Source organism: Gymnoscopelus microlampas (assembly GCF_963454915.1).
Source record: "Gymnoscopelus microlampas genome assembly, chromosome: 10".
In the NCBI taxonomy this organism is placed as follows: domain Eukaryota; kingdom Metazoa; phylum Chordata; class Actinopteri; order Myctophiformes; family Myctophidae; genus Gymnoscopelus; species Gymnoscopelus microlampas.
The window spans coordinates 14,111,947-14,136,453 of NC_139947.1; the positions used below are offsets into that span (position 1 = coordinate 14,111,947).

General features: G+C 40.3%; 1 protein-coding gene across 1 annotated transcript in view; it reads right to left on the reverse strand.

Moving 5' to 3' along the window:
* Positions 1–24,507, reverse strand: part of LOC311052843 (IQ motif and SEC7 domain-containing protein 1-like) — a 210,478-nt gene that overhangs the window by 174,782 nt on the left and 11,189 nt on the right. The gene's annotated exons all lie outside the window — the stretch shown is intronic.

Here is a 24,507-nt window from a genome sequence, read left to right on the forward strand (position 1 = left end):
AAGCTCACATTTGATATCACACACACCATACCTGAAACTTTCACAAGACCCAAAAAAGAACGGCTATTTTTTAATAACCAACGCTAAAATCTAAAATGACATAGATGCTTTCCTGGTTTTAATGGGTTAACTGAGAGTATTGAAATGGAACCAAATGGACCCATAAGCGTCCATTGTCCCCGCCACCCGATGTTGAGAAACAGTGATTTGGGCATCATGTCAAAATAGCAGCTCACAACAAATCGCATCTGTGAGCTGGTATATCAGCTATTTTCTCTATTCATCATTAAGGCAAAATATACCGGTGGAAACCTGAGTGGTTTCTTGTATTTTCTTCAGTTGCAGTTTTTTCTTGGATAAGTAACTGTAATATAATTACCGATTTGGCTATTATAATACCTTACACAACTCGTTACTGGGGAAAGTCATAATATTACAGTAATATATTACTTAGTAATGAGTTACTGCCCAACAGTTATTTTTTATGGGAATAGGGTGAAGGGATCAGTTCCACTCTTCATTAAACTCTTTCATGACGTGGGCCTTGTCATGTTTAATTCATATTTTATACCAGAGGCCTACTGTAAATTACTGTACAATTTATTATTCTTCTGAGTCATACCAAAGCCTTATTTTCAAAGGCCAATCTATGGGATTTATACTCATTACATTCACTTTTCAGTGTACCAGCTGAAATATGTCAAATCACATCATACGCACAGTCACCCGTGGACCCCAAATATTTCATAGCCGTCCCCGTTGTGATGTATTCTTTAACGAGGACGAGCGTATCAAAGGTTTGGTGTGTAATACGGTATGCTGTTTAACCCATTAAGACCTGGAACTGTGCCATTTTTCGATTTGAGCTAAAACGCATTATTTTGCACTTTGGGCTATTCAAAAATAGCAGATCTACAAGCTCATAGCGCGGCACCGAGTGCCGCGCTACGAGCTTGTAGATCTGCTATTTTTGAAAAATCGTGAAAATGTGTGAAAATCTTTGAATATATATTTTTTTAAAGCGAACATTTTTAACTCAAATCTTTGCTTCTGGGGGTCCCTGGAACAACATATTTTGATGGGGGTCCGCGGCCAAATACATATAATTTCGGGGGTTCTTGGCATGAAAAAGATTGAGCACCACTGATATAGAAACACACGTTTTTCAGAAAACTGTTGGGAGTTAGGAGACATGTAGAATCGGCTTCAGGTCTCAATGGGTTAATTTATAAGCGATTGAACACTTTTTATTACTTCTCCCCCAAAAGGACCGCGGCAGAGGCCTTATTATTATTCATACCATTGCCACACTTCCAACGTTATAACACTGCGCCACAACAATACACACTGCAACCACATACTGTACGTTAATAATTTAGATGATGTAGCAAAGCTCATCACATGCATGCAGCCTACTGATATATTTAACCCACGGAAAAGCTGGAACCTGGAACGCATCTGTGTCACTTTTTCATTTGAGCTAAAAAAGCATTATTTTACACTTTGGCTATTCAAAAATAGCAGATCTAAAAGCTCGTAGCGCGGCACTCGGTGCCGCGCTACGAGCTTGTAGATCTGCTATTTTTGAAAAATCGAGAAAATGTGTGCAAATCTGTGAATATATATTGTTTTAAAGCGATCATTTTTAACTAATATCTTTTCTTCTGGGCGTACCTGGAACAAAATATTTTGAGATGGGGGTCCGCGGCCAAATAAATATAATTTTGGGGGTCCTTGACATGAAAAAGTTTGAGCACCGCTGATAAAGAAACATACGTTTCTTTCAGAATACTGTTGGGATTTAGAAGACATTCGTCGACTCGGCCTCAGGTCTTAATGGGTTAAAGGGCAAGACCACTTTGGTAGAGGTTTGGGTTGTTGCCATGATGTAACTCCAAAGGTGGACAATATATCAAAAAATAATTGCTCCATTGATTAGAAATTGATAATTAAGAATATGCTCCTCATTGACTTACGCTGTACGCTGAAACAGTAAACAAAGTTGATTCAAACAATATAGTTCATCACCAAACCGAGTACTGTTTTTTTTAATAAAAAAATGTAACTTCCAGTACAATGTAAGTCAATGAGGAGCATATTTTGAATTATGAATTTCTAATCACTGGAGCAATTATTTTTGATTTCTCGTCCACCTTTGGAGTTACATCATGGCAAGGTAACTACTACATTACATTACAGTCATTTAGCAGACGCTTTTATCCAAAGCGACTTACAATAAGTGCATTCAACATACAGTAGGTAGGGAACGAAAACTACTAATCATCAGAAGTCTTAAGTGCATTTTCTGCAAAAACAAGCAACCAAGAGTATACCTAGCGCTAAGGTAAAAGTGCAATATATCAGCTACCTATTTCCTTAAACTACCTACCTACGTTTTCAGGGACTACAGATGAAAATGAGCTTCTAGCTAACTGGCTCATTGACATGGATGTGAAAACCGACATGTTGATTAATGTGCACAGTCCCTGGCAAATAAATACGTTTGGGACTGACGCATTTGTTGTTCATAGCAACAAAGCCACTGGATAACAGTTGAATTGTTAATACAAATGGTGCATTAACATAGCACCTTTATCCACAGTCATTGACAATGCACGCTTTGCGTTCACACATTCACCCACACATTCACACTTACACTCACACACCCACAGCAGACCAAACTGCATGTTCATCTGGTCTTTTTTTTTTTTGGGGTACATTTTTCTTTTAGTCAAAATACATACAATCCCTTTGCCCTGCTGTTGCTAGTTACCCAAATGGATACTAATGCTAAAATATGCACTTTAATAGACTGTATGGTCCACACACTTTAACCCTTTAAAGGACAACTTTGTTTTTTTACAACCAAGGTTTATATTTTAGCTTGTAATTAAAGTAAATAAATGATGAGTGTATTTTTTTTTTCATTTACTGCTTTCTATAGTTTTAGCATTTTTTGCGATATTTTTTACAGTGGGCGGGGGCATTCTGTCCGGTGGCTAAATATGCCTTTTTTACACAATAAAAAAGGTCCGGCTGTCTGAGATGGCCAGATGTGAGTTATTGGGGGCTAGAAGAGCTACTGTAAATAATAATAAAGAAAACGCCGGGTTAATGTGTTAAAAAAATATATATTTAGCCACCGGACAGAATGCCCCCGCCCACTGTGAAAACACTGTAAAAAAGATTGTGAAAATTGCTAAAACTATAGAAAGCAGTAAATTATTATTTTTTTAACACTCATCTTTTATTTACTTTAATTACAATCTAAAACATAAACATTGGTTGTAAAAAACCAAAGTTGTCCTTTAAGACCTGAGGCCGCGTCTAAAAAAATAGAAATCCTAAAAAAAAAAAATCTGGAAAAAATATTTTAAAATAATTTTCACTATTTTTCAAAAATAGCAGATCTACAAGCTCATAGCGCGGCACTCGGTGCCGCGCTATGAGCTTGTAGATCTGCTATTTTTGAATAGCCAAAGAAATCTAAAGTGACACAGATGCGTTCCAGGTATTAATGGGTTAAATGCTAACTGTGAACTTTAGTATGTACTATGTAGTGTAAGTACATACACTGTAGCACTTTATTTAAAGTAGGTTACATGCATTGACTGCACATTTACAGGTTAAAAATAGGTTAAATGCATTGACTGCACATTTACAGGTTAAAAATAGGTTAAATGCATTGACTGCACATTTCTTAGACTCTAGTTTTTTACGTAGAGTATATCTCTCTGATGTATTGTTGTGTTTTTGTTTGTTATGTTGTTGTTTTGTGAAGAGGACCACAATGGAAATAAGCCCTCGGGCTTTATAGTGTGTTCCTCATCCTCAGTGATGCTATGACTTATATGTCGGGGAAGTGCTATTGTGCTCTTTTTATGTGAACCAGGAACCGTCTGATTCCCAAGTGGCCGCTCTAACCTCCTGAGCCACTGCTGCACCAGTTGGAGGTATAAAAGTAAAGTAAATATAATTCAGCATGTAAACTGTGTTCTAATACCCTGTCTCATTGTAGCTAAAAAAACTTAAAAATGATTAGATGTTTTATTTTTGCCTATAATGATATGCCCACAAATGTGATGCCAGGGTTAATACCCTGTCTCATTGTAGCTAAAAACCTTCAAAATTATTAGATATTTTATTTTTGCCTATAATGATATGCCCAACAATGTGATGCCAGGGTTAAAGTTGTTATACATATACATGAACAGTACATGACTTACTTAAAGTACAGTACAGGAGTAAACACTAAAAATGTTAAAGCTGCACTATGTAACTTTCCTCCTCTACCACGGATTTGAACATGCAAGTGTTGACTTTTTTTTTTTTTTTTTACCATTGAGCTAATAGAGAGCCTGCCTGCTTGCTCGGGGGATAAATGTAATCTTGACCTTCAGGTCAAAATCCTGTGTTTGCAAAAAAAAAAAAGTTACATAGAGCCACTTTAAATAAGTAAAAATTAAAGCACAGGGTGAACAAAGGTATCACTGACACTAAAGATCTACTGTAATAATACACAACAACGCTCTATGCTGTATAGAGAGTTTTACTCTTTTTTAGTTTTAAGTACAACAGTATTGGTATCAAAATGTAGTAAAAGTACCAAAAGTAAAAGTAGCTCACAATGCGTTGCAATGGGAGGCATTGTCAGCTTGTAAATCGACTATTTTCAAATAGATTAAATATATATGGACCTTAAGTGGTTTAGTAATAAAAATCTAAAACTAACTAAAGTTTTCAAATAATTGTAAAAGTAAAATATTTGCCTCTGAGATGTAATGAGTAGCAAAATACTGAAAAGTGGAAATACTCCAGTAAAATACCTCAAAATTGTACTTAAGCAAAGCACTTGAGTAAATGTACTTAGTTACTTTACACCACTGTATGGGGCCCCGCAGCGGGCAGGCATAGCAGGCAGACAATGACATTGATCAACGTTAAAGTCTCGGGTCACCTCCCTGAGGGACTCCACCAGCTCTCTGCGCTGCTCTCTAGCTCAGTGTAAAACGCTCCTCAGAGGAACAGCAAAGCTCCCTGGGAGGCGCTCGTTAATCTCAGCCTTGTCATCTTGTGAAAGAACACCTTCTTCAAAGTGAACAGGAGAAGGAAAAAGGAGGGATGTACATTTCAAGGAAAGCAAAAAAAAGGGAGGAGTGACATAAAGTATGTGTTTACTGTATACAGGGTACAGTACACTTGATGAATAGGCTGTATGCACAGCAGCCATATTGGGAATGAATTGGGCCCCTTCCTTACTTCCTTCACAGGTGTTACCAATGATACTAATTAAGGCTCTGTTCCATTTAGTGTGGCATAGTGGTTGTCTTATTTTCAAGGACCCCCATAACTCTGAGGGTGTACAAATGGAACCAAATGGACCCTTACGGGTCCATTTGGTTCCATTTGTACACTCTCAGAGTTACACACCCACCATAAGGCCTATTGAATGCACAGGACCACAATGGAAACGAGCCTTCTGGGCTTTTTGTGTTATCCTTTTAGCATGATTGTATAACTGTATACAGCTGTAATTTTTGCAAACTGTTAAAAAAGTATTCAATCAATCAAAAAAAAAAACGTAGGTTCACTCCGTGTGTTATAATAGAAGCATTTGTAACCTGGTGTCTGTATTTTGGGCATGTCATTATAGGTGAAAGTGTGAAGAAATAAGAAATAATTAGCTATGTGTGAAAGCCATCTACAAGCTGACAATGTTGTGAGCTTGTAGATCGGCTATTTTAGCTATTTTTGCACGACACCGTCCGACGAAGTATGTCAAATCGGCACGCTCATAGAATTAATTGAGAAAATCTGATCATGTGGGATACCGTTTGGAACATGTCCTTAACTGTTGTTTTGTGTTTTGTGATTGTGTGTGTGTGTGCGTGTGTGTGTGTGTGTGTGTTTAGCCTCTACTCCCTCCTGTTGTGACTGACTGACAGTGTGACTGAGTTCTTGTTGTCCTAGTCTAGTCTTCTTAATCTTGTCCTATATGTTTTTCTCGTTCTTTTCTCTTTCTTCGGACTGCGCCCGGGCCAGTGTAATAACTTGATGGGGGGGGGGGGGGGGGGGGGGGGGCGCACTACAAATACACTACAAATTGAATCCATCCTGGAAACCTTAACCACATTAACCCTGGCGTCACTATTTTGAGCATGTCATAAGGCATAAGGTTTCAAATTCAAAAGCAGCAGATTCTCTCTCTCTCTCTCTCTCTCTCTTCTCTCTCTCTCTCTCTCTCTCTCTCTCTCTCTCTCTCTCTCTCTCTCTCTCTCTCTCTCTCTCTCTCTCTCTCTCTCTCTCTCTCTCTCTCTCTCTCTCTCTCTCTCTCTCTCTCTCTCTCTCTCTCTCTCTCTCTCTCTCTTCAGCACAGTGTCATCAAACACATCATCATTGTCTGATGAAACATTTGGTTCTTCCACATCGCGGCACAACGCCAAATAACCCGTACGCCATTCATTCATAACTTGTCGACGTTTCGGTGCAATTGAAGAACGCTCCGACCTGAATTATTATTTTTTTACATTATAAATTGAATTAACATTTGACCACTAGCCAGGGTTTTCCAGGATGGATTCAATTAAGGACATATTTCCTAGCGGCGTATTCCACGTGATTAGATTTTCTCCTCAATTCGTTTTGAAAGAGCGTTATGTTTAAGATGTAAGATCCCCTCATACTTTACCATAACCGGCTCTTATATCTTAACCCCAAACTATGGCGAGAGGCCCCTTATTAACCCATTAACACCTGGAACTGTGCCATTTTTCGATTTGAGCTAAAAAGCATTATTTTACACTTTGGGCTATTCAAAATAGCAGATCTACAAGCTCGTAGCGCGGCACCGAGTGCCGCGCTACGAGCTTGTAGATCTGCTATTTTTTTTAAATCGTGAAAATGTGTGCAAATGTTCTGAATATATATATTTTTAAAGCGAACATTTTTAACTCAAATCTTTGCTTCTGGGGGTCCCTGGAACAAAATATTTTGATGGGGGTCCGCGGCTAAAAACATATCATTTTGGGGGTCCTTGACATGAAAAAGATTGAGCACCACTGATATAGAAACATACGTTTTTTCAGAATACTGTTGAGATTTAGGAGACATGTAGAATCGGCTTCAGGTCTCAATGGGTTAATAGCAATGGCTAATGGGATCATGGCTGGTGCCATTTGCTGCTGTTTCGACATAATGAATAATTAATTTACAAAATGCTAATGTCTCTCTCTCTGCTGCTGCTGCGCTGCTGCCCGAGCTGGGAGCTGTGAACCATGAATTAGTGTGAATTCTCTTCCAGTCTTCCATTAGTCAGTCTGACGGTGTAGCAGCGTCTAATAGCAAGAGAACACACACTGTTTCTCACTTCATAAACATGCAGCGGAGGAAGGATTGCATTAAAACAACGTAGAAATATTTCTATAATAGAAGCACAAACGTGTTGCCATCAGAAATATACACCAACAGTAAAAGTGCTCATTATGCTGAATGTCCCATTTGACGAGTGTTTTCAGAAGTTTTCAAAGTTTGTCAATATCTTTAAAAAAAATAGCAGATCCCACAAGCTCAGAACTTTCTACATGTCATATAGGCAGTGGTGGAAAAAGTACTCAAATGTTTTACTCAAGTAAAAGTATCAAAACTGCAATGTAGAAATACTCTGTTACAAGTAAACGCCCGGAATAAAAAAAAATACTTGAGTAAAAGTACAAAAGTATTGATATCAAAATGTACTTAACACATTGACTGCCTGAATTATTTTCACTGCCTATTGTTATTCATGCCAGAGATTTTTCAATGAAAAAAACAAAAGTACTCAGGAGCCGAGATACAAAATTTTAAAGTTTTAAGTTAACAAGGAAGTGGATGAGAGTAAAGATCTTCGAAAATTCATATCTCCTTGGTCTTTGGGTCAAATAAAAAAAAAAAAAAGTAAAAAAACAATAATAATAATATTTTTTTTGCTAATATCGAATTAACTCGATCTAGGCAGTCAATGTGTTAAAGTACCAAAAGTAGAAAGTACTCATTGTGCAGAAATTTCACAAGTTTTCAAATGTATGAAATATTAAAAAAAAACATTTGAAAATAGAAGATCTAGCAGATCCACAAGCTCACAGTGCGTCGCTTTGCACTGTTTCTGCTTTCTTACAGGGGCTGCACACTCGACGCGAGAAGCTATCACTTGCCATATTCCCCGGGGAGGGATGGGACGGGGGGACGGGGAGGGGTAGTTATTATCAGAACAGCGTTTGTGTAAAAAAAAAAAAGAAGAACAAAGAAAATGTAGTTTGGTTGGTGACGTCGGCGAGGGCCCAGAGGGAACACTCAAGGACAAACACATCAGGCTCGGCCCAAGGCTATCACCGTTGAACATCACTCTCCATAGCAACGGGAGATGGACAGAGGAGGAGAGAGGGGAAGCGACTGGCTCACACACACCGTCCCCAGCGGAGGGGCCCTTGGGGGGGGCCGGGGGCCCGGGGTGAGAGACGGGGACACAGATTGGCCCTGAAACACCGCGCTGTGAAACCCTCCTCCCCCGGGGGGCAGGCCCCCCCCCCCCGGACGCCGCGCTGACAGCCCCCTGACACTGCCGCTTGCTACAAGGACCGTGCAAGGTGTCAGGGGCAGTGAACACAGCCCAGCACTTACACAGTGGTGGAAAAAGTACTCAAATTCTTTACTTAAGTAAAAGTACCAATACTGCAATATAAAAATACTCTGTTACAAGTAAAAGTCCAGAATTAAAAATGTACTTGAGTAAAAGTACAAAAGTATTGGCATCAAAATGTACTTAAAGTACCAAAAGTAAAGTACTAAATATTTGAAAATAGCCGATCTACAAGCTCACAACGCGTCGCGATGCGACGCGTTGTGAGCTTGTAGATCTGCTATTTTCAAATAGCCTATGTATAAAATATGGCTAAAGTGGTTAATGTATGTTTCATTATATCATAGTTTATATCTGAAAAGTAACTAGTTACTAAAGTTTTCAAATAATTGTAGTGGAGTAAAAGTACAATATTTGCCTCTGAGATGTAGTGGAGTAGAAGTAAAAGTATTGGAAATTGGAAATACTCACGTAAAGTACAAATACCTCAAAATTGTACTTAAGTACAGTACTTAAGTAAATGTACTTAGTTACTTTCCACCACTGCGCTTAGTAAAACCCTTGTCACTGATGAAACATTCTGCCCTAAAGCGCCACGCAATGTTCTAATGCTACGTACCAAAACATGGTGTTTTTCGGAGCTTAACCTATTACGACCGGGAACGCGTCTGTGTGTCATTTTTAGATTTATTAGCGAGTGCCGCGCTATGAGCTTGTAGATCTGCTGTTTTTTTAAAATTAAAAACGTGGAAATGTGTGTATTTTTTAAAGTGAACGTTTGTAACGCAAATCTTTGGTTCTGGGGATTCTGCAAATGTCTTCTAAATCCTACGTTTTTGTTATTTTTTTTTATTTGGCCGTGGACCCCCATCTCAAAATAGTTTGTTCCAGGAACCCCCAGAAGTTGTAACAGAGTTAAAAATGTTCGCTTTAAAAAATATATATATTCAAAGATTTGCACACATTTTCACTATTTTTCAAAAATAGCAGATATACAAGCTCATAGCTTGTAGATCTGCTATTTCTGAATAGCCAAAGAAATCTTAAAATGACACAGATGCGTTACCGGTCTTAAAGGGTTAACCTATTAAGACCTGAGGCCGATTCTACGAATGCCTTCTAAATCAGAATAGTTCTCAAACTATCAGAACTGAAACTGTTTTGTGCCGGGGACTCCCGGAAGACAAGATTTGCGTTTAAAAAAAAATCTTTCAAGACAATACCAGATGTACAAGCTTGCAGCGCGGCAAGAAAGTGACGCGCTGTGAGCTTGTATGTCTGCTATTTTCGAGAACCACTGTTCCAAACCTGTTCTAAGAGTTTTCTGAAAAACGTACGTTGCTATATAGCTCAAATCTTAAATGACACAGATGCTTTCCCGGTTTTAATGGGTTAACCATGAAAGCCCTGGTGGTTTTCTTGCACTCTGCACAGTCTGGTATCAGAAAACCCCCAAATCTGGTTTTCAGATGAGCACTCAGTGAAAATTGGTTTGACTCAGGGCACACTAATACTGCATTCACATGGATTCAGGCAAGCGTTAACCGGGGCAGACGGCAACACCTTCTGGGCGTCACGGGGAAAAAAACAAACTAACAGTCTGAGTCCGTTGGAAACGGCAGGCTGGCAAAAAGGAAAACATGCATGTGTTGTGTTCAAAGTCATTTGAAAGCCCCCCTCCCCCCCAACCTACAATACTTTGTTATCCCAAGAATAAATAAATAAAATACTGAAAAAGTGTTGTAAATGAGTTTTGAGTTTGACAATGGACAGTGCAGAGTTTAATTAAAGTTGCATCACTTAACTCATTCCCTGCCTAGAACGGCTATAACGACTTCTGTCCCATAAGCCATGCCTGCCTAGAACGACTAAAACGACTTTTAAAAATGTTTAAAAAATTTGACCCAAAGACCAAGGAGATATGATTTTTCGAAGATCTAGACTCCCATCCACTTCCTTGTTAACTTTAGACTCCTGAGTACTTTTTTTTTTCAATGAAAAATCTTGGCAGTGGGCAAACGCGGCCAGAAATAATTCAGGCAGTGAATGAGTTAAAGTAACCATAAAGACACCAATTACAACTATCTTATTGAAGCATTTAGAACTGGAACGCATCTGTGTCATTTTAGATTTCTTTGGCTATTCAAAAATAGCAGATATACAAGCTCGAGCTTGTAGATCTGCTATTTTTGAAAAATCGTGAACATTACTGCAAATCTTTGAATATAATATACATTTTAAAGCGGACATTTGTAAATCAAATCTTTGCTTCTGGGGGTCCCAGGAACTAAATATTTTGAGATGGGGGTCCGCGGCCAAATACATATCATTTTGGGGGTCCTTGACATGAAAAAGTTTGAGAACCACTGAATAGAAAGGTTTTCTCAAAGAACTGTTTTGTAGAATGTGTCTCTCATGTCTAAATGGGTTAAAGCATTGGAATCTGTAGAACGATGTAGGCTACAGCAGGGTTGGAGTATAAAAATCATTCTAACTCAAGTGGATACACATTAGGTGTGGAAAATAATTGATTCAACAATGCATCGCAATTCGACCATGAACAATTCTGCATTGATGCAGCGACGTGACATAATCCATTATAGCCGATCAATTTTTATTTTATTTAATGTTAAGATATTTATGTCAAGGAGAGTGATTACATACTAAGGTTGGGGCGATTGGACGAATATATCGTCAGTCGGCGATTGGATGAGTCCAATCGTCGAATGTTTTTATTAGACGATGTTTCGGACAATATTTGTCATTTGCTGTAAAGTCTGGATATTAACCCATTAAGACCTGAGGCCGATTCTAAAAAATGTTTTCTAAATCCAAAAAACTGTTTTTTGAAAAAAAATCTAAAATGTTTTTTTTTAAAGATTTTTCAAAAATAGCAGATCTACAAGTTCATAGCGCGGCACTCGGTGCCGTGATATGTTTTACAATTCTTTGTTGTCTAAACAAGTTTGGTCAGCGAGAGAGTGAGATTGGTGCATGGCAGCAGAAATACACTCATGCCGCCTCATCTTGTTTTTTTTTCATTGACAGCGTCATGTTACTATAACGCGACGCGTTGTGAGCTTTGTAGATCTTCTATTTTCTTTACACGCGACCCGCTGTACGGCGAAGTATAACTCGAGCTTAAAGGACTGGGGAGCTGTTCTCTCATTATTGCTTTTCTAACGTGAAAATATATCTTCAATCGGTGATTTTTGGGCCCGACGATGGCCAATAGGAATATTTTGGCATATCGCCCCAACCTTATTACATACATCACAGCAGTTTTAAAAAAAAATGAGTCAATAGTATGCAGTGCTAGTATGTGCAGTAGTAATACAGAACATTGAGATTCATTGAGATGCATCGAATGCATCGTGGAATCAAATTGAATGGTTAAGAGGTGAATCATAATAGAATAGTGAGGCCAGTGCCGATGCACACCTCTAATATACATATATATTTTTTATTTCCACTTTGGAGGTGCACCCCTCCATCTCTCTCTCTCTCTCTCTCTCTCTCTCTCTCTCTCTCTCTCTCTCTCTCTCTCTCTCTCTCTCTCTCTCTCTCTCTCTCTCTCTCTCTCTCTCTCTCTCTCTCTCTCTCTCTCTCTCTCTCTCTCTCTCTCTCTCTCTCTCTCTCTCTCTCTCTCTCTCTCTCTCTCTCTCTCTCTCTCTCTCTCTCTCTCTCTCTCTCTCTCTCTCTCTCTCCAAACCTGACTCTTACATTTTCCAGCCATGGCCTTTGATTGACTGGTGATCAAATCACATTATACAGGGAATAATCAACCACACTTTGCAGATTACAGAGAACTTTGAATTACAGAAATCAGTTCAGAATTAGATGCAGGGGAGACTTGGGGGTGTGCATTATCTTGTGCGCACAGTGCACAATTGTTGTATTTTAAAAGGCCTATAACAACCTAAACATAATCAAACTATGTATCAAACATAGTGATTGATATGTAAGGTTTAAGGTTATAATGACTACATTAAAACCATTTGTTACGCAGGTTTCTTTTTATGCTCGTCTATGAAACCCCTCTCGGTCAACCCAGCTTTCATAGAGTGCTCACCTGAATGCCAGAAACTTCATGTCCAAAAACAGTTACTTTTCAGGATTCAAATGCAAAAATAGCAGATCAACAAGCTCATAACGCGTCGAGCTTTGATACTTCTGTGTGACACTGTAGTATGATCAATAGGGCATTAATTCACGGAAAAAAAGCACCAACAGGAATTTTGGTAGGCTGGGTCTTTAAATGTATGCTCCCGTCGTGCTGAAAATAGCCAACCTATAAGCATCCGCAACATCATATCCGTTTGCCTTTTAGGCTTCGTAATAAAAACACGCACAGGGTAGAATATGACAAACAACTTAAAATATGATGTAATAATTGTGACAGGCCTAGCGACAGTCGTTTGACCAAGTACAATTAGGGCTTAAAATTGTTCGTCTCGTCGCAAATCTTTGATCTGACTATTCCACCTCCTCTGTCTAATCTAATGACTCGTCAGTTCGGCTGCAATGAAGTTTTAATAACGCATCCGTTTCAGTCCTAAGCCTTCCATAATGTATGAGGGTGAACAACATCATGAAAAGACAAATAGTAAGAATTCATTTAACCTGGCTCCGCCAGATGGGGCGGTATTGAGTTCACAAGTTTGCAATACAGCCTCCATCTGGGATCGCTCAGAGATTGGAGTTTTAACCCATCAAGACCTGAAGCCGATTTCTACAAAATGCCTTCTAAATCCCAACAGTTTTCTGAAAAACGCGTGTTTCTATATCGGTGGTGCTCAAACTTTTTCATGTCAAGGACCCCCAAAATGTTATTTATTTGACCGCGGACCCCCATCTCAAAATATGTTGTTCCAGGGACCCCCAGACGCAAAGATTTGAGTAAGAAATGTTCGCTTTAAAATAATGTAAATATATTAATTTGCACACATTTTCTCGATTTTTCAAAAATAGCAGATCTACAAGCTCATAGCGCGGCACTCGGTGCCGCGCTATGAGCTTGTATATCTGCTATTTTTGAATAGCCAAAGTGTAAAATAATTATTTTTTAGATCAAATGAAAAAGTGACACAGATGCTTCACTTCAGGTCTCAATTTAACCGACCCGTGCCCAGTCGAACCAATCAGCGGCAGCTACGGGCGGGATCTCGGCGAGACCGGGCGTGACGCCATCGAGAAGCGCCTGTTCCATGTAGTTCTTTAACTATTCATCATGGCCGCTACCACAAACAACAACACTAGAAGTTGCGCAGCTACTATACGTCGTGCAGACACGTCAATATGATTGGTTGAAGTTAGCACGCCCAGACTGTGACAGACAGACAAGTAGCTTGAAAAAAGGGGACCGCCCTCTTCGGCGGTTGGGCTACGGACAGGGTTGCCAGATCTGCTTATTATAATTTCCCCGCAGGATTTTATTTGCGACGCGTTGTGAGCTTGTAGATCTGCTATTTCAAATAGCTGATGTATATGTTAAAGTGCACATGTGGCCCATAGTCGCTTCTTTTGGGCTGGTTTTCCTTGACCTGGTTGCTTGTTTCTCTCACAGAATCTGGCAACACTGGCTACGGAGATCCCAGATGGATGTGGGTTGTGAAACGAAGTGTGTGAAGCCAGCTTCTTCCATCTGACAGAGTCAGGTTAGAATTAATTGGCATAACGACTAAATTGGGGAGAAAAAAAGGGGGTAAGAAAATAATTGGCTATACTCTGAGTTAAAAAAAAAAAGAAGCAGTCCATCATTGAAGCCCAGAGAAACTCAGTCTAAGTGTCCAATAGGCCTCTCTTTAGAGAAGTGTGGTCTCCTCATCTCCTTCCCTCAGTCCTAACAGCCTCAAAACCCCATGAAGCGTATAGCCGCCAAAGTCCATGAGCAGAAGAATTAAGGAGTCTGGATACAGGACCTGTCATCCTCATTTCTGATGCTCTCTTATGCTCACTGATGAATTCTCAATTCCCTTTCAGTCCTGCCCACAAAGTTATAAGCCCCAAGTTTGAACCGGGACAATTTCCATCAGAAATAGAGCTTAATTTTTTTTTGTCAGGCATAAGATAGAGATGTCTCTTCTTTACCAATCTATCCCTCAAATAACTTTTAAACTCAAGAAAGCCTATGGCTTGTCTCCAATGGGTGGTCCTTTGTAATCAATTCATCGAAACATTAATGACAGACAAAATAACAGACAATACTTTTAACCGGTGACAAGGTAGTAGTTAAGACAACACATTGCTGTTTAAGAAGAGGAGGATTAGGTGCTAGAAAAGGCTATTTCTATCCTTTGCACCAACCTTTAAGACAAACGTGCATTTAAAATTCTTTGGTCATAATTTCTTTTGTCAGAAACGGACACACGGGTCATTAGCCTGTCACCCAAAATCCTCCTCAACTTATTTTTATTCTTAACCGTTGACTATAAGGCATGCTTCCTTTGCAAGCTATTTCAAGTCTGTCTGTGTTTACTCTCACATCCCCCCAAAAACGACACCAATTCCCAACTTGCCTATACTGTATACACCAGGTCAGTCGTTCTCAATCTGTGGGTTGGACCCCCAGGGGGGTCGCCACATTATTTTGGGGGTCCCCAGATGACAGTGAAAAATGATATTTTTTTTCATTTGTAACTGAAAAAAAAGTAAAGAAAATAAATTAAAAAAAGACCAGAAAGAGGCAAACATAGTGAAAATAGCAGATCTACAAGCTTGTCAGACTAAAATGTAATGCCTCAACTCCTACAATTCCAAGTGCTTGTCTGGGTGGGGGGTCCCCAGTTCAAATATGATTATGTTGGGGGGGGGGGTCCCTAGTTCAAATATGATTATTTTTGGGGGTCACGGCCTGAAAAGGTTGAGAACCACTGCGTTAGGTCAACAAATTCTATCTAAGCACTCTTTCCCCGAGAAACTATCCTGGTTCGAACTTGTGTGTGTTTTTTTTTACTATGTGGGGCAGGACCAAAAGGGACTTGAGAATTCATCATTGAGCAGAAGAGGAGCATTAGAAATAAAAGATGAAAGGTCTCCCCTCCTGTATAGCCAGACACTTTCATGCTGCTGGTCATGGAGATTGGAGGCTATGCTTCATGGGGTATTCAGGGTGTTAGGCCACTGTTCAGTGAAGGAGACAGAGAAAGAACGCCTTCTATAACCCATTAACCCATTAAGACCTGGAACGCATGTGTCACTTTAGATTTCTTTGGCTAATCAAAAAGAGCAGATATAGAAGCTCATAGCGCGGCACCGAGTGCCGCGCTATGAGCTTGTAGATCTGCTATTTTTGAAAAATCTTGATTTTTCAAGATTTTTAAAATAATCGCCTTAATGGGTTAAGGCCTGAGGCCGATTCCACAAATGCCTTCTAAAATCAGTAGTTCTCAATCTATTTTAACTATATTAATTCAAACATTTTTCAAACACTTTCACGATTTTTCCAACGCAAAATTCTAAATTGACACAGATGCTTTCCCGGTTTTAATGGGCTAAAGCAGTGGTTCTCAAACAGTGGTCCGGGGACCACCAGTGGTCCTTGAGGGGGTTCCAGGTGGTCCCCAGCTAAATGATGGAGAGTTGGTAACCAAATGGACCCTTCTAGATCTTTAACTCTTGAGAGTGTAAAATGAAACCAAATTACTGGTTCACTTAATTACACAATTGTTATTTTGATCAACGTTTGGCCTGTTATCTCTCCTATGGTACCACATCAATACAGCATGGAATTGTGGACAAAATCTCATCTGAGAGTCTAAATCACTTCAAACGGTGGTTCCGCGGCTCAAATGCCGGATAAATAATGGACCTGGATATGAAAAAGGTTGAAAAGCACCGGGCTAAAGAGATTGGATACTTACTGCACTGTACACCGCTTCAATGATGGATTGTTTTTTACATGTTTTGCATGGATAGTTTTTCATGAATACAGATGGTTATATTATCATATGGGAATACTCTGTTACAAGTAAAAGTCCGGAATTCAAAATTTACCTGAGTAAAAGTACAACAGTATTGGTATCAAAATGTACTTAAAGTACAAAAGTAGAAAGTACTTATTATGCAGAATGTCCCATTTCACAAGTTTTCAAATGTATAAAATGTATACAAATCTTTTGAAAATAGCCGATCTACAAGCTCACAATGCGTCGCATCGCGACGCATTGTGAGCTTGTAGATCGGCTATTTTCAAATGGCCGAAATGTATATAGGGCTGAAGTGGTTAATGTATGTTGTGTAATAATAATCAAAATCTACAAAGTAACTAGTAAATAAAGTTTTCAAAGAATTGTAGTGGAGTACTACAATATTTGCTACTTCTTGGCCTCAATCATAAAACCCATCTAACCCCTGCTCATTTTGCTAGGATTGGATGGCTTAGGGTTGAGGACAGAGTACAGCAACTTGCTATGGGCCTGGTCTTCAAGATACACCACAACATTGGGATCCCCCTGTATTTGTCTAAATACTTCCAAAATGTTAATGAAGTCCATGATCATTACACCAGAGGAAGCTCCACAAATCATGTGCAACCCAGATTTGGCTCAACAAAGGGAATGAACTCGTTCTCATGCTATTCATCAAAAATGTGGAATGCCCTACCAAAAGGAGTAAAGGAGTGTAAAACCCTACTCACTTTCAAAACTGCCCTAAAGATACACCTTCAGGAGGCTGCAATTCGAAAATGGCCCCTGTCTAAGTCTTAACCTACCCCCCCCCCCCCCTCTATTTATTTTTCTTCTCTTGTACATATTTTTCACTCTTCATACCAGTAACCTTGTAAGCTGATTGTATGACGTTCTGTATAGTAGTGTGTATATCTGTCTGTCTCTTATATGTCATCATGATTTGTGTGCATGGGGATCTCATCTTAAACAAGCTCAGTGCTTAATGAGTCTTCCAGTTTAGTAGACCTTGTATTGTGAATGTTGTACTTCCATGTACTGATGTTCTCATGTCTTACTAAATAAAGTACATCAATCAATCAGTAAAAGTATAATATTTGCCTCTGAGATGTAGTGAAGCGGAAGTAAAAGTACTGAAAATTGGAAATACTCCAGTAAAGTAACAATACCTCAAGATAGTACTCAAGTACAGTACTTGAGTAAATGTGCTGAGTTATTTTACACCACTGTACATACGCTGTATGCTGAGGAAGACTTAGGGCAGGACGAGCACGTCAGTTATTTCAAGTGTTACATACTCATAGTACTTTTGGTGCCTTTTGGGTCAGCACCCACCCATCATAACTCTAAAGACTTGTGAGTTGAGCATTCCAGTTCCCTGGTTTCATCAGTAAAGTTACATTTAGAACAGTGGTTCTCTAACTTTTTTTTAATTTCACACTCTCAAGAGTTACAGACTTGGAACCCTGAGGGTCCCTGGACCCCACTTTTTGAGAACCACTTGCACTAGATACTACTCTGCTGGAAGGAAGGGGGGAAAATTCTATGTGGAATTGTATATCACTCAGTGGTGTATAAAGTAACTATACATTTACTCAAGTAATGTACTATACTTTTACTTCTAATCCACTACATCTCAGAGGCAAATATTGTACTTTTACTCCACTACAATTATTTGAAAACATTAGTTACTAGTTACTTTGCAGATACAAATTATTATATTATAAAACATACATTAACCGCTTTAGCCCTATTTTATACCTAGGCCATTTGAAAATAGCCGATCTACAAGCTCACAACGTGTCGCGATGCGAAGGCTCCACAATCCACATCTTTGGCTATTCAAAAATAGCAGATGGTATTTTTGAAAAATCTATTCAAAAATAGCAGATCTACAAGCTCACAACGCGTCGCATCGCGACACGTTGTGAGCTTGTAGATATGCCATTTTCAAAGATTTTAGTACTTTTACTTTGGGTACTTTAAGTAAATTTTGGTACCTATCAATACTTTTGTACTTTTATTTTTTGAATTCCAGACTTTTACTTTTAACAGGGTACTTGTACTGAGAGTATAGTATTGATACATTTACTTAAGCAAGACATTCGAGTACTTTTTCCACCACTTCCTTTGTATTTCCTCAAATAATTCAGTCGCGTTAAAACAAAAAAACAACAATCTTGATCTAATTCCGGCTTGAACCGACCGGGACTGTTTTCACAGCCACTTCCACAGAGCAGAGTTTGACCTCCGCCAGCCAGAACCCGGGCCAAGCTTTGTTCTTTTCACTCTTTGTCGTTTTGTCTGTAATACTGGGGGTGGTTTTATAATCCCTCTCTCTCGCTCTCTCTCGCTCTCTCCCGGTCGGTCACCATCATCTCCCTGCGGAGAATTACAAGGAAATAAAAGGCTCCGCAATCCACATCCAGCCCAGCCAGGACAGAACACCACCGGCTCCACTGAGCTTCCACTATTGCAGCTTTCTGTGAACAATCCCCTCACAATGTCACACCAGAACCACAGAAAAACGCACAGCGGTATATAAACTGGAGCAGTAAATTGTAGTGCTGGCTGGCTCAGAGCGCCCATGCCATCCATGGTCACACTGTAAATTTGTCGCGATGAAAATTTTCAATCAGCCTTCTCCTCTGTCCCCGGTCCTTTAACCCATTAAGACCTGGAACGCATCTGAACGAGTGCCGCGCTACGAGCTTGTAGATCTGCTATTTTTGAGAAATCGAGAAAATGTGTGCAAATCATTGATTTTTTTTTTTTTTTAAAGCGAACATTTTTTAACTCAAATCTTTGCTTCTTGAGAGTCCCTGGAACAAAATATTTTGAAATGGGGTCGGCGGCAAAATACATATAATTTTGGGGGTCCTTGACATGAAAAAGTTTGAGCACCACTGATATAGAAACATAGGTTTTTTCAGAAAACCGTTTAGGATTTAGAAGACATTTTGCCAAATCGGAACCTCAGGTCTGAATGGGTTAAAAAAAAGAGCAACCCAGGTAAAGCCGCAACTTCTAGCCAATACACGCGCTCCGGAAAAAAACGTTTACAGCCTAGTCTCGCGTAGCCGGATTATCAGGAGATCTCCGTCAACTAATATACGTCTGTTGGTGGTGACATCTAAATTCAATACATGGGAGCTAAAACTGGGTGGAAAAACAATTTGGAAATTAAAAAACATAACAGCTTCACAAGAAGCATTCCTTACACGTGGGACGGTGTCTGGAATGGTTTTCAAAGCAGTGTGGGCGTGGGTTTGTTATACCGCTGGGTTTTCTCTCTGATTTAACCCATTAAGACCGGGAACTACAAGCTCGTAGCGCGGCACCGAGTGCCGCGCTACGAGCTTGTAGATCTGCTATTTTTGAAAAATCGTGGAAATGTGTGCAAATCTTTCAATATATATCATTGAAAGCGAACATTTCTAACTCTATTCTTTGCTTCTGGGGGTCCCTAAAACAACATATTTTGAGATGGGGGTCCGCAGCCAAATACATATCATTTTGGGGGTCCTTGACATGAAAAAGTTTAAGAACCACTGATGTAGAAACAGTTTTTTTTTTTTTAAACTGTTAGGATTTAGAAGACATTTTTAAGAATCGCCTCAGGTCTTACTGGGTTAAAGCCCATTCATTGAAATTAGATTTCCTCAGATGTATATCAGTGGGCAGAGATCTCTGATCTAGCTTACAGCTACAGAATGGCATCACATCACGGCACACCGGCCCTCGCGGGGTGCCAGCCAACGGATCAAACACTGAAGAATAAAGGAGTATCGAGCCATTAGTCACACACACTCGTAGCTGCCGATGCCAAAAGTTTATTGTGGATGTGAACACAGAGACTGGATATGCACACCAACGTTTCGGACAGACTAGGGCTGCCTTCTTCAGGGTCCATCACACAAGAGACAAACGTTTTCCAAAGCATTCTTGAGCCCCGACGGTCATCCTTGATATCGGTACGATACAGCACTGGTTTTCAAACGTTTGGTGTCCGAGGCAAACCAATGGGCAGGTCAAAAAATCTCAATGCACACCTGTGACACGTTGTGAGCTTGTTTTCACTATTTGGGTTTCACTAAGTTGAAAATAATTGTTAAAGAAAATAAAAAGGGTAAATATTTTGCCTCTCTGTTGGGAAATGACTGCGTACTGATATAGTAAATAAATAAATAAATGTGTAACTTTTTGTGTATATATTGCAAAAATAAAGTGTGGTTGTCACACAAACATCCCAAAACTCTCTTGTACTGTGTCTCATGGCACAGCATCGTGCCTCTACACACTGTCATAGTGTGTGTGTGTTCCTCTGTGCCAACCTGTGTGTCAGCGTGGGTTAAGGTGGATGATGCTGTGCAGAACAGGAACACATATTATCACATCATCGTTGCTGTCGGGCAGAAACCTCTTATCTCCAAATGTTTTGTTTTTGTGTTTTTTTTTGTAAATTAACCCACAACTATGCAACGGATTACCACGGCCGGATACATTTTTCCCCCTATACTACGAGACCCCCGTGCGTGTAATGAGGCGATCACCGCGAGGACAGCGATCGCAAAAAATATTTTCCATGATTTTTCCAAAGTTGGTAAAATCGCTCGTTTTCGCTGGCAGTGGCGTGACAATATTACACTATTACTCTGGCAGCTAAAGAGTTAACACCCTACTTAACCATCCTACAGCGTCACACAAAAACATCAAAAGTAGCAGATCTACAAGCTCTAAACGCGTCGCTTCGCGCCGCGTTTCGAGCTTGTAGATCTGCTACTTTTGATGTTTTTGAAATTTGAATCCAGAAAAGTAAGTGTTTTGGACATGTGAGGTTTCCTCACACATACTATCACATATTCCAATGAGGTTGAGGTAGTCAGGTTGACCCGGGTTCTAATCACGTCAGAATGAAGCCATCCATTCTGATTAGCCACATGCAGGCCAATTAAACTCCATGTTGTTATTCCTCTCTCATTAGCCATGGAGTGTGTGTGTGTGTGTGTATGGATCCAATCCCCCTGACAATGACAGGCCCCCTTTCTCTGTGTGCGTGTCGCCCGCACGCGCACACACACACACACACACACACACACACACACACACACACACACACACACACACACACACACACACACACACACACACACACACACACACACACACACACACACACACACACACACAGAAATGCTGGCTGGCATACACAGGGTATTCATGTACACACTGGCACACACATACACATTATTACACAGAGGCATGCAGCCACAAACCCCCCAGCACGCGCGCGCACGACCGCACGTACACACGTACACACACACACACACACGCGCGTACACACACACACGCGCACGCTACAGCAATGGAAGTCCTCTGTGGACCGGAGGTTTATTTATAGTGTCCTATGCTAAGATCAGTGGCTTTTCCATTATTAATGATATGGAGAACTATCCAACTATGTAACACCAGCGCTAAATATTAAAGAGCCCGGGCCTCACTTGCAGCATGTGTGACACATTAACCCATTCAGTCCGGGAACGCATCTGTGTCATTTTAAGAATTCTTTGATATACAAGCTCATAGCACCTTGTAGATCTGCTTTTTTTTTTTAAATCTTGTAACATTTGTGCAAATCTTTGTATATACATGTTTTAAAGTGAACATTTTTAACTCCGAACCGTGCTTCTGGGGGGGTCCCTGGAACAACATATTTTAAGATGGGGGTCCGCGGCCAAATACATATCATTTTGGGGGTCCTTGACACGGAAAAGTCGGAGCACCACTGATATAGCAACATACCGTTAGGTTTTAGAAAACATTTTTAGACATGTATTTGGGGGCGGACCCCCCATCTCAAAATGTTTTGTTCCAGGGACCCCCACCAGAAGCAAAGATTTGAGTTACAAATGTTCGCTTTAAAAAAGTATATATTCAAAGATTTGCACACATTTTCACGATTTCTCAAAAATAGCAGATCTACAAGCTCATAGCGCGGCACTCTGTGCCGCGCTATGAGCTTGTATATCTGCTATTTTTGAATAGCCCAAAGAAATCAAAAAATGACAGGAGATGCGTTCCCGGATGGAATGGTTTAACAGGGCTGTGAGAACGTGTAGGTGACTGTGAGCCCATGGAGAGAGAGAGGAGAAGTGTTGTATCTAAATCAGAGCCGTGTGCTACAACAAAGGCGCTCCACGCTTCCTCTGTCGGAAAGCTTGCAAGCTTGTACGAGGAAATGGCAGCGGATGCCCCGTTCGTGTTGCTTCAAATTGGAGCTGCTCACTTTTATAAAGAGCTGCTGCTGAATATGCATGATGCAGAGATGCTTGTTAACAGAGCTGTGTGTGTGTGTGTGTGTGTGTGTGTGTGTGTGTGTGTGTGTGTGTGTGTGTGTGTGTGTGTGTGTGTGTGTGTGTCTGCGGAGAGGGAGGGGCCAGCGTCAATGTACTGGCTAACTGCTCTCTGGAGGGAGGAGGGGGGGGCTAGTTTATGTTTATTAAAGGATCCCCATTAGAGACAGGGAGTGTTGGGCGGGAGGAGTAGGACGAAGGCTCTACGACGTCCTCCCGGTGGGGGCTCCTCACTGGCAGGTGAGTCAGTAGGATACAGAAATTTGTGTGGGGAGGAATTCATTGGCATAATGACTAAAATTGGGTAGAAAAAGGGGGTAAAGAGCAACAAAAAAGGTTCAAAAATAGCAGATGTACAAGCTCACAGCGTGGCACGAAATGACGCGCTGTGAGCTTGTAGAGCTGCTATTTTTGAGAACCACTGTTCTAAACCACTGTTCTAAATCCTAAGAGTTTTCTAAAAACCTCATGTTGCTATATATACTGTATATAGCTATAGAGTCCAGAGGGAAGCACGCACATCCCAACAAAAACTTACGACAACAATACGTACATAGGAGGAAAGGAAGTGAAGTTCTCACACTGTAGCTCCCAGTAGAAAACGTATTTAGTTATAAACAATGTTGCGACCACTGTGGGTCTTCATCAGGTCTGACCAGGTGCAACCTTCCCTTCCTTTCCTGCTATAAAAGGACACAGATGCTTTCCCGGTTTTAACGGGTTAAAACAGGCTGTTCTCTTTATATTTCTCACTGAACTTGTGTACCCTAGTCATACCTGTAATAAATTAGATATTTCAGAATGACAATTTGTTCTAAATCCTTTACACTTGTGTTTAGACCGTAGTGTGCTATGGCTTCACAGCATGGATCTCGTCACAACTCTTGTTCCTGGTCATTCAACGACCACACTGTTCTCTGTGTCAGCATATAATCTGTCCTAAATGAGACCATACATGGTCATTGCTAACTTAAAGGGATAGTTCACCCAAATTTTTCCTATCGATGAGTCACGCCATGGAGACTTGAATTCATGGATATTTTTTTGTTTTCGTCGCATTCCTAAGACAATAATTTCATGACCAGCGGACCGGTAGGCAGCGGTTCCGGTAGGAGACACAAAGTAACCGGAACCGCTGCCGGTCACCAAATTATTGGCTTAGGAATGCGACAAAAAACAAAAAAACATCCATGAATTCAAGTCTCCATGGGGTGACTAATCGATAGAAAAAAAGTCATTTTGGGGGTGAACTATCCCTTTAACCAGTCAGCTTTATTATGGTACTGTCACTTAGTATAGCCTGTTTATATTTATCTCCATTTAGGGTATAAGAGGTGTCCCATACAGTACGATGCCTCAGGAGGCTGCCGGAACAGGCCAGGAGTGATCTGTAATGCTGTGGCTCTGCTGAATCGTCCTAATAAAATGGTCAGCATTTCACCCTGGACTGGATATTAATATTCTCCAATATATAACCCCAGACAGGGCACTGAGGTCTGCTCTGACAAGCTGCTCCTGGTGGTTCCCAAAAACTAGATTAATAAGCAGGGGTGACCGACCGCGCCTTTGCTGCTGCTACCCTTAGGATTTGGAACAGCCTAACCCAGCTTTTTGAATCTTTACTCAAGACTCA